Here is a 12,246-nt window from a genome sequence, read left to right on the forward strand (position 1 = left end):
ACACACACACCTCCCTGTCCATGGATCACCACATGGGGCACACCGGGAAGTGAACAATAATCCGGCACAAACTTCCCTGTCCATGGATCACCACATGGGGCGCACCGGGAAGTTAACAATACCCAGCACAAACTTCCCTGTCCCTGGATCAACACATGGGACACACCGGGAAGTGAACAACAGCCCAGCACACACACACATCCCTGTTCCTAGATCACCACATGGGACACAAAGGAAAGTGAACAATAGACCAACATACACACCACAAAACTGTCCATGGACCACCACATTGGGCACACCGGGAAGTGAGCTATAGCCCAGCACACAAACACCTCCCTGTCCATGGATCACCACATGGGGCACACCGGGAAGTGAACAATAATCCAGCACAAACTTCCCTGTCCCTGGATCAACACATGGGACACACCGGGAAGTGAACAATAGCCCAGCACACACACACCCCTGTCCATAGATCACCACATGGGACACACTGGGAAGTGAACAAAAGCTCAGCACACACCCCTGGTCATGGATCTCCACATGGGGCACACCGGGAAGTGAACAATAATCCAGCACACACGCACCCCTGTCCATGGATCACCACATGGAGCACACCGGGAAGTGAACAATAGCCCAGCACACACCCCTGTTCTTGATCACCACATGGGGCACACCGGGACGTGAACAATAATCCACCACACACTTCCCTGTCCATGGATCACCACATGGGGCACACCGGGAAATGAACAGTAACCCAGCACACACGCACCACTGTCCTTGGATCACCACATGGGACACACTGGGAAGTGAACAATACCCAGCACACACACCCCTCCCTGTTCATGGATCACCATATGGGGCACACCGGGAAGTGAGCAATAACACAACACACAGACACATCCCTGTCCATGGATCACCACATGGGGCACACTGGGAAGTGAACAATAACACAGGACACGCACACCCCTGTCCATGTATCACCACATGGGGCACACCGGGAAGTGAACAATAGACTAGCACACACACACCTCCCTGTCCATGGATCACCACATGGGGTACACCGGGAAGTGAACAACAACCCAGCACAGACTCACCACTGTCCATGGATGACCATATGGGGCACGCTGGGAAGTGAACAATAGTCCAGCACACACACAATTCTGTCCATGGATCACCACATGGGGCACACCGGGAAGTGAACAATAGTCCAGCACAAACACCTCCCTGTCCATGGATCACCACATGGGGCACACCGGGAAGTGAACAATAACACAGCACAGATAACCCTGTCCATGAATCACCACATGGGGCACACTGGCAAGTGAACAATAGCCCTGCACACACATACCTCCCTGTCAATGGATCACCACATTGGGCACACCGGGAAGTGAACAGCAGCCCAGCACAAACACGCCCCTGTCCATGGATCAAAACATTGGATACACCGGGAAGTGAGCAATAGCCCACCACACACACACCCCTGTCCATGTATCAAAAGATGGGGCATACCGGGAAGTGAACAACAGCCCAGCACAGACACACCACTGTCCAAGGATCACCATATGGGACACACCGGGATGTGAAAAATAGCCCAGCACACAAACACCCCTGTCCACGGATCACAACATGGGACACACCGGGAAGTGAACAACAGCCCAGCACCCACACACCTCCCTGTCCATGGATCACCACATGGGGCACACCGGGAAGTAAACAATAGCCCAGCACACACACACATCCCTGTCCCTAGATCACCACATGGGACACAAAGGGAAGTGAACAATAGACCAACAGACACACCACAAAACTGTCCATGGACCACCACATTGGGCACACCGGGAAGTGAGCTATAGCCCAGCACACAAACACCTCCCTGTCCATGGATCACCACATGGGGCACACCGGGAAGTGAACAATAATCCAGCACACACTTCCCTGTCCATGGATCACCACATGGGACACACCGGGAAGTTAACAATACCCAGCACAAACTTCCCTGTCCATGGATCACCACATGGAGCACACCGGGAAGTGAACAATAGCCCAGCACACACCCCTGTTCTTGATCACCACACGGGGCACACCGGGAAGTGAACAATAATCCACCACACACTTCCCTGTCCATGGATCACCACATGGGGAACACCGGGAAATGAACAGTAACCCAGCACACACGCACCACTGTCCTTGGATCACCACATGGGACACACTGGGAAGTGAACAATAGCCCAGCACACACACCCCTCCCTGTCCATGGATCACCACATGGGGCACACCGGGAAGTGAGTAATAACACAACACACAGACACCTCCCTGTCCATGGATCACCACATGGGGCACACCGGGAAGTGAACAATTGCCCAGCACACACACACCTCCCTGCCCATGGATCACCACATGGGGCACACCGGGAAGTGATCAATAGACTAGCACACACACATACACACAACTGTCCATGGATCACCACATGGGGCAAAGCGGGAAGTGAACAATAGCCCAGGACACACACAACACTGTCCATGGATCACCACATGGGGTCCACCGGGAAGTGAACAACAGCCCAGCACACACCTCCCTGTCTATTGAGTATGACATGTGACACACCGTGAAGTGAGCCATAGTGAAACACACACCCCTGTCCATGGAGTACCACATGAGATACACCACGAAGTGAACAACAGCCCAGCACACACACCTCCCTGTCTATGGACTACCACATGGAACATACCTGGAAGTGAACAACAGCCAAGCGCACACACCCCTGTCTATGGAGCACCACATGGAACACATTGACACATACCAGTCTGACACATACCATTTCATTGTTTCAGAGTTTTGCAATGCCAGGTCTCGATACACTAGGGATCCAAATGGGACCCACAGCCGGGACGTACAGGAGACCACGAGCCATACGTTTTGCATATTGTTTCTGAGCTTCATAATGATTTCCCCGGTATTCCAGGTATATGAGCACCAACGGCCAGGTTAAGGTACAGAAGGACGGATATTCATGTGATAATTGGATGATTACTTGATCGACAAGATCGACAACGTGGCTCTTCTCAGACAAATGGGATTAACTGGATGAATAGTGCTTCCTCATGTCCAATAACAAAAATAAGAATATAAAGTAAATGTGGTGACAAGTCAGCTGAAATCCTCGTCACAGAATCAGACACCATAATCCAGATGATATATCTGTGCAGCATGTAGCAGTGTTCAGACCAGGCCAGTGTACTGCTCAATACAACCCAGCAATCTGTGCAGATCACACCAGTCCATGAACTGCCTCTCCAGCACTGCGAGCTATGCATTGAACAGCAGTGAATTGTTATGTAAACCAGGAGCATTTACCCTTCCAGCATGTAGAGCAGTGTACGCCACCCCAGGGCATGGGCCTGTAAACCAGGAATAGTTACCCTACCAGCATGTAGAGCTGTGTACACTGCCCCAGTGCATTGTTCAGTAACACTGTGTTAGATCACTGCCCAGCGTGGGGAACCCTGCAGCCCATGCTGGAAGTGACAGGATGTGCAGCTCCAATCCATTTGCAGCTCCATATCTCCATTGTATCAATGGATGTTGAATATCTCAAGAGGAAGGAGGAAAATGGGACTTAGGGTTAAGTAGGCAAGGATCAGACAAGGCTCTAGAGGGTTACAAGGTAGTCAGGAAGGAAGTGAAGAACAATCTCAGAACAGCGAGAAGCGGGCATGAAAAAGACTTGTTGAATAGGATTAAAGTAAAACTTAAGATGTTCTATACTTTTGTGAGGAACAAGATGATTACTTTAGTGAGGGTAGGGCTCATCAGGATAGTGGAGGGAACTTGCGCCAGGAGTCGGACGAGATAGGGGAACATAGAACATAGAACACTACAGCGCAGTACAGGCCCTTCGGCCCTCGATGTTGCGCCAACCTGTCATACCAATCTGAAGCCTATCTAACACTATTCCATGTTCGTCCATAACATTGTCCAATGACGACTTAAATGTGCTTAAAGTTGGCGAAAATACTACTGTTGCAGGCAAAGCATTCCAACGCCCTCTCTTTAGGTCTTTCCTGGCTACCTTGTAACCCTCAAGTGCCCTAAATGAGCCTTCACATCCCATCCTAACATAAGTCACCATTTTCCTATTGACCAGAGATTCCACTTCATTCGTAAACCACGGTTACCGCGCTCTACAGCTTCCTCCCTGCCTGACAGGTATATACATATCAAGGACACACAGTAGCATTTCCTTGAATGAGCTCCACAATTCTAATGTGCCCATCCCCAACAGTATCCTTCCCCATCATATGCTTCCTAAATCTTGCCTAATGGCACCGTAATTGCCTTTCCCCCATCTGTAACTCTTACCCAGTGGTATAAACCTATCCCTTTCTATCACTAAAGTAAACGTAACAGAATTGTGTTTGCTATCACCAAAGTGCTCAACTACTTCCAAGTCTAACACCTGGCCGGGCTCATTTCCCAATATCAAAACTAATGTGGACTGTCTATATACTGTGTCAGGAAGTCCTCCTGCACACACTGGACAAAATCTGACCACTCTATAGTACTCGTGCTATAGTGTTCCCGTTCAATATTTCAAAATTTGAAGTTCCCCATTACATCTACCCTGTCGCTGTCACTCCTATCGAGAATCATCTTTGCTATCCTTTCCTCTACATCTCTGGAACTATTCGGAGGCCTATAGAAAACTCCCAACAGGGTGACCTCTCCTTTCCAGTTTCTAACTTCAGCCCATACCACCTTAGTTGACGAGTCCTCAAATATTCTTTCTGCAACTGCAATACCGTCCTTGACCAACAATGTAACACCACCCCTCTTTTAGCATCTTCTCTGTTCTCACTGAAACATCTAAATCCTGGAACCTGCAACAAATATTCCTGTCACTGCTCGAACCATGTCTCCAAAATGGCCACAACATTGAAGTCCCAGGTACGAACACATGCTGCAAGTTCACCCACCTTATTCCGGATGCCCTTGGCGTTGAGGTAGAAACACTTCAAAACAACCTATTGCTTGCTGGTGCCATCTTGCATCCCTGAAACATAACTTTAGACCTCCCCACTCTCAACCCTTTCTATACTTGAACTACAATTTTTGTTCCCATCCCCCTGCTGGATTAGTTTAAACCCACCCCAACAGCCTTAGCAAATTCCACCCCCCCCCCCCCCCCGCCAGGAGATTGGTACCCCTCTAGTTCAGATGAAGCCCATCCTGCTTGTAGAGGTCCCACGTACCCCAGAAAGAGCCCAATTTATCCAAGAATACAAAACCCTCCCTCCTGCCCCATCCCTGCAGCCACGTGTTCACCTTCTCTCTCTCCCTATTCCTTGTCTCACTAGCACGTGGCACAGGCAAGAAGACAGAGCCAACAACTCTGTTCGTCCTCGCTCTAAGCTTCCATCCTAGCTCCCTGAATTTCTGCCTTTAATCCCCATCTCTCTTCCTACCGATGTCATTGTTGCCTATGTGGACCACGACTTGGGGCTGCTCCCTCTCCCCCTTAAGGATCCCAAAAGCACGATCAGTGACATCACGAACTCTGGTACCTGGGAGGCAACACACCAACCGTGAGTCTCTCTCGTCCCCACAGAACCTCCAATCTGTCCCCCAAACTATGGAGTCCCCAATGACTACTGATCTGCTCCTCTCCCCCTTTCCCTTCTGAGCAGTGCCAGAGACAGACGCTGTGCCAGAGCCCTCTACCCCACTGCTTTCCCCTGGTAAGTCCCCCCCCCATAGTATCCAAAATGGTATATTTATTGTTGAGTTGAATGGCCACAGGGGATCCCTGCACTGCCTGCCGGTTCCCTTTCCGTCCCCTGACTGGAACCCATTTCCCTTTTTCTTGTACCTTAAGAGTGACTACCTCCCTGTAACTCCTCTCAATAACCCCCTCTGCCACCCGAATGATCCGAAGTTCATCCAGCTCCAGCTCCAATTCCCTAACACGGTTTTCAACGAGCTGCAGTCAGATGCACTTCCAGCAGATGTAGTCAGCAGGGACACTGGTGGTGACCCTTACCTCCCACATTCTGCAGGAGGAACATTCAACTGCCCTAACCTCCATTCCCACTAGTCTAATTCCCAAAGAGTTGTTGAAAAAAAAAGGAATAAAAAAACTAGTCAACTTTCCAAGCTGTGGCACAAGTGCTTTGTTTTTGGTTAGAGGAGGAGGATGGGTGCTTTAACAGATTTTAAGGCAAGGTAAGCTTTTCTGGGTGTTTGGTTTAATTCACAAACGGGTTCATTGCTGTGTCGTAACAGCACACTTAGAACATTGTGTTCAGTTCTGGTCGCCTTGTTATAGGAAAGATGTAGAAGCTATAGTGAGGGTGCAGAGGAATCCCTAGGGATCAACAGAAATATTGGCACACACCACACGATCGAGTGAAATATTGAGGAAATCACCACGCGAAAAATAAATACTGGCAGATTCTGCATGTCTGTATAAACGTCAGTGTGTCAGTGTTTGTGGTGTGTCTTTACTGATGTCTCTCTATCTGCGTGTGCACGTGCATCAGTGTATTGGCATTTCTCTCTGTGTGCTTTAGTATTTGTGTGACTGCACCAATCTTTATGTGTGCCTGTGTAACTATATGCATATGTTTCTGTATCTGCGTGTCTCTGTGCATATCCGCGTGCACAGTGGATCTGCCAGCCTCTGTGGTTTTTAAAGTTATGCAATGTCCGCCTCTGCTGGCCTTCACACTCTACTGCATTGATGGCAGTGGAGGGAGAAAACCATAAGAGATTCAGTCTAGGAAGCTGGGAGGGGGAGGGAGATCATAGCACCATCCAAACTGACTGCAGCATCTGCACATGCGCACACACACACATTGGGGAAAAGGGAGGATCATATTTGTACTGAGGACACTCAGTGTGGCGAATGTTCCTGAGTAATATCTGTGCTGTCTCTGCAATGTGAAAGTGATTTGTCGTTGAAGATTATTCGTTGCACAGAGTGTACACCTTAAAGAATTTATCCACTGCAACTGCATTCAAGCAACTCTGACCAAGTCATATGTAAGGTGATGCGATGAATTTATTACGTTCTTTAAATTGAAATATTTTATAATTCACCTCAACAAGGTGTAAGTGAGAAATGTTTGAACAGTCCTGGAACTGACCCAGTGGTGATGTTAATATATCTAGGTATCAGACAAAACTGTTCTGTGCATCCAAAGATATTTGCAAAACCAAACAGCCGTGCAATGTGAGAGATTCACAGTATTTGATGTCCTCTGATAGAAAAAAAATTGACACTTGTGCAGTGGCATGGGGAGACCAGCAGAAGGTGGCATTGTATGACTATAAACTTAACAGGGACAGACGGAGAGGTGGAAGAGGGCAGTCAGGGTTTGTCTGAATTTCAATGGATTTACCCCCAAAATCACGGAGCCTTCATTTCACAGAGATGCACACAAACATACATAGACACATTAAACACAACACATACATACCGATATGGACACTTACACACAAACACATGCACACGCCCGCACACAGACAACGTGTTTTCTTTAAGATAGAGATAAGTATGTTTTTCATGAATGAGGGAATCAATGGTCAGTTGGTGAAGGCAGGAGAATGTGGCTGAGAAACATATTAACCGTGATCAAACGGCACAGCAGATCCAAGGGGCGAAATGAACTAATTCTGTTCCAATTTCCTATTTTGTAAAGGGATTCATTTTGGAAGTCGAATTTGAATGCAGATTACTGGGTCAAATGTAGGATTCGTAGCAGTGTGGAGGAACAAACGGATCTTGGGCTCCATGTCTGTAGGTGTCTCAGTTGCCACCTAAGTTGATAGGGTTGTTAAGAAGGCATATGATGTGTTGGTTTTCATTAGCAGGTGGACTGAGTTGAAGAGCTGCAAGATTATGCTGCAGGTCTATAAAGTTCTGGTGAGACTACATTTGAAATGTTCTGGTCACCTCAGTCAAGAAAGGATATGGAAGCTTTAAAGCAGGTGCAGAGGAGATTTACTAGAATGCTGCCTGGACTAGAAGGCTTGTCTTATGAAGAAAGGTCGAGGGAGCTATGGCTTTTCTCATTGGAGTAAAGAAGGATGAGAGGCAACTTGATAGAGCTGAACAAGATAGTGAGGGTTACAGACAGAGTAAATAGCCAGAGACTTCCTCCCACGAATGATTGTCACGAGGTGAGCATAATTTTAAGGTGTTTGCAGAAAGGTTTTGGAAGATGTCAAAGGCAGTAAGACACCAGCCCCCCTCCCTCTCCCCACAAACCGGGTCCCAGGCACAATGAGACAGCAGTGCTTACCACTGAAATATCATGTCCCTCTCCCCTCCCCGCCAAAACCAGGTCCCTGGTACTGTGAGGCAGCTATGCTAACCACTGAGACACCATGTCCTCCTCCCCCTCCCCCAAACCGGGTCCCTGGTACTGTGAGACAGCCGTGCTAGCCACTGAGACACCATGCCCCCCTCCCCATCCGCCCAAAACGGTTCCCTGGTACTGTGAGACAGCCGTGCTAGCCACTGCGACACCATGACCCTCTCCCCCTCTCCTCCAAACCGGGTCCCTGGTGCTGTGAGACAGCCATGCTAACCACTGAGACAACATGCCCCCCCTCCCCATCCCCCTGAAATCGGGTCCCTGGTACTGTGAGACAGCCCTACTAACCAATGCGACACCATGCCCCTCTCCCCCTCCCCCCCAAACCGGGTCTCTGGGAATGTGAGACAGCCGTACTGACGACTGAGGCACCATGCACCCCCACCCCCTCCCCCCAAACCAGGTCACTAGTACTGTGAGATAGCCGTGGTAAGCACTGAGACACCAGGCTTCCCCCTCCAAAACCAGGTACCTGTACTGTGAGACAGACATGCTCACCATTGAGACACTATGCCCCCTCCCCCTCTTCCCAAACCAGGTCCCTGGTACTGTGAGACAGCCGTGTTAACCGCTGAGACAACATGACACCCTCCACCTCTCCCCCACTCCGGGTCCAAGGTACTGTGAGACAGCCGTGCTAACCACTGAGACACCATGGCCCCTCCCCATCCCCCCTAAACCAGGTCCCTGGTATTGTGAGACAGCCGTACTATGCACTGAGACACAAAGCCCCCTTCCCCCTACCCCCAAACCAGGTCCCTGATACTGTGAGACAGCCGTGTTAACCGCTGAGACACCATTACACCCTCCCCCTCTCCCCGACTCCGGGTCCCAGGTACTGTGAGACAGCCGTGCTAAACACTGAAACACCATGCCCCCCCTCCCCCTCCCCCACAAACTGCATCCCTTGTACTGAGAGACAGCCGTTCTAACCATTGAGACACCATGCACCCTCCCCCTCCTCCTGTCCCCCAATCCGGATCCCAGGTACTGTGAAACAACCATGCTAACCACTGAGACACAATTCCCCATCACCGCCCCCTCCCCCAAAACGGAGTCACTGTCCTTGGTAATACTGGGAAAATGTAAATAAAAGTGATGAGCTTAGAGCTATGATGTTGTGGCCATAACAGAGACATGGGTTTCTCAGGGGCAGGAATGGTTGCTGGATGTTCCAGCGTTTAGAATAATTAAAAAGAATAGGGAGGAGGTAAAAAGAGGAAGGGGTGTAGCACTGCTAATCAGAGAGGGCATCACAGCTACAGAAGTTAACATTATCGAGGAAGGTCTGCCTACTCTGTCAGTATGGGTGGAAATTAGGAACAGTAAGGCAGCAATCACCTCAGTAGGGGTTAAATACAGGTCCCCCAATAGAAGCAGGGAGATTGAAGAAAGCATAAGTCGGCAGATTTTGGAAAAGTGTGAATGGAATAGGGTAGTTGTAATGGGTGACTAACTTTCCCAATATTGATTGGAACCTCCTTCCAGCAGATGGTTTGGAAGGAGCTGTTTTTGTAAGGTGCGTTCAGGAGGGTTTCCTAAATCAGTACGTTGACAGGCCGACGAGGGGAGAGACCATTTTGGATTTAGTGCTCGGCAATGAGCTGGGGCAGGTGTCAGATCTTGCGGTGGGAGAGCATTTTGGTGATAGTGACCACAAATGCCTCATCTTCTACATAGCCATGGAGAAGGAGAGAAGCAGGCACAATGGAAGGATATATTGTTGGGGAAAAGGAAACTATGATACTATCATACTGTGTTGCGAAGCATGGACTGGGGGCAATTGTTCCATGGAAAGGGCACTATAGACATGTGGAGACTGTTTAAGGAACAGTTGTTGCGAGTGATGCATAAATGTGTTCCTCTGAGACAGGCAAGAAGGGGTAAGATAAAGGAACCTTGGGTGATGAGAGCGGAGGAGCTTCTTTTCAAAAGAAAGAAGGCAGCTTATGTAAGGTGGAGGAAGCAAGGGTCTTGCTCAGCTCTAGAGGATAACAGGCAGGCGAGGAAGGAGCTCAAAAATGGTCTGAGGAGAGCCAGGAGGGAGCAGGAAAAAGGCTCGGCAGGAATGATTCGGGAGAATCTAAAGGCATTTTGCACATATATGAGGAATAAGAGAATGATCAAAGAACGAGTATTGCCGATCAGGGATAGCATAGGGAACTGGTGGATAGAGTCTGAGGAGGTAGGGGAAGTCCTAAATGATTTTTTTGCTTCTGTCTTTACAAAAGAAAAGGACTTTGTAGTGACTGAAACCATTGAGGAGCGGGTAATCCTGCTGCAACAGATAGATTGAGGAAGCTGATGTGTTGAAAATTTTGTCAAACATTAATATTAACAAGTCGCCAGGGCCAGACCAGATTTGTCCTCGGCTGCTATGGGAAGCAAGAAATGTGATTGCTTCGCAGCTTGCGAAGATCTTTGCATCCTCGCTCTCCACCGGATTCGTACCTGAGGACTGGAGGGAGGCAAATGTAATTCCTCTCTTCAAGAAAGGAAATACGGAAATCTCCGGAAATTACAGACCAGTCAGTCTCACGTCTGTCATCTGCAAGGTGTTAGAAAGGATTCTGCGGGATAGGATTTATGACCATCTGGAAGAGTGTGGCTTGATTAAATTTAGTCAGCACGGCTTTGTGAGGGGCTGGTCATGCCTCGCGAATCTTATTGAGTTCTTTGAGGATGATACTACAAAAGTTGATGAGGGTCGAGCAGTGGATGTTGTGTATCTGGACTTCAGCAAGGCATTTGATAAGATTCCACATGGTAGGCTCGTTCAGAATGTCAGGAGGAATGGGATACAGGGAAATTTAGCTGTCTGGATATAGAATTGGCTGGTCGACAGAAGACAGCGAATGGTTGTGGAAGGAAAATATTCTGCCTGGAAGTCAGTGGTGAATTGTGTTCCACGGGCTCTGTTCTTGGCCCTCTGCTCGTTGTAATTTTTATTTATGACTTGGATGAGGAGATTGAAGGATGGATTAGCAGGTTTGCAGAGGACACAAAGATTGTAGGTATCATTGACAGTATACAGGACTGTTGCAGGCTGCAGCACGACATTGCCAGATGCAGAGATGGGCTGAGAGGTTGTCGATGGAATTCAAACTGGATAAATGCGAGGTGATGCATTTTGGAAGATCGAACTTGAAAGTTGAGTACAGCACCAAAGGCAGCATTCTTGGCCATGGGGAGGAACAGCGGGATCTTGGTGTGCAGGTACATAGATCCCTTAAAATTTCCACCCAGGTGGACAGGGTTGTTAAGAAAGCCTATGGTGTTATTGGCTTTCATGAACAGGGGGATTGAGTTTAAGAGCCGTGAGATCTTGTTGCAGCTCCATTTACTCATACCCCTATACTTATTCTCCCATTTCCTCATACTCCGACACTGAATTCTCCTGCTTTTTCATATAACGATACTAATTCTGCCATTTCCTCATATCCCAGTATGATTCTTTCATTTTCTGATGCCCAAGTTGAAATCTCGCATTTAGGAGTGCCCTACTCGAATTGTACATTTTAATGGTGACTTGCACCAAATATCTAATTTAGGTCCACTCTGCACCACTTCTTCCATTAACTATGTAGCTGCAATGATTCTCCCATGTCGTGGTCCACTGCTGTAATTCTCCAATTTAGGCGTTTACTGCATCAAATTCTCAAATTGCCAATTCTGCACTAATCCACCCTTTCGTCATGAACTGAAGAAACTCTCCCACTGAGTATTGCCTTGCCCCAACTCTCCTGTTTTGCTGTTTCCTGGCAAACATCTTCCACATAATGGGTTACTGCTCAAAGTTTTTTCATTAATTTCGCCCTGCATCGAATGACCACTTTCCTGCACTTTACAACATTTCTCCGACTTACTGATT

The sequence above is a fragment of the Chiloscyllium punctatum genome, chromosome 52 (genome assembly GCF_047496795.1).
Source record: "Chiloscyllium punctatum isolate Juve2018m chromosome 52, sChiPun1.3, whole genome shotgun sequence".
In the NCBI taxonomy this organism is placed as follows: Eukaryota; Metazoa; Chordata; class Chondrichthyes; order Orectolobiformes; family Hemiscylliidae; genus Chiloscyllium; species Chiloscyllium punctatum.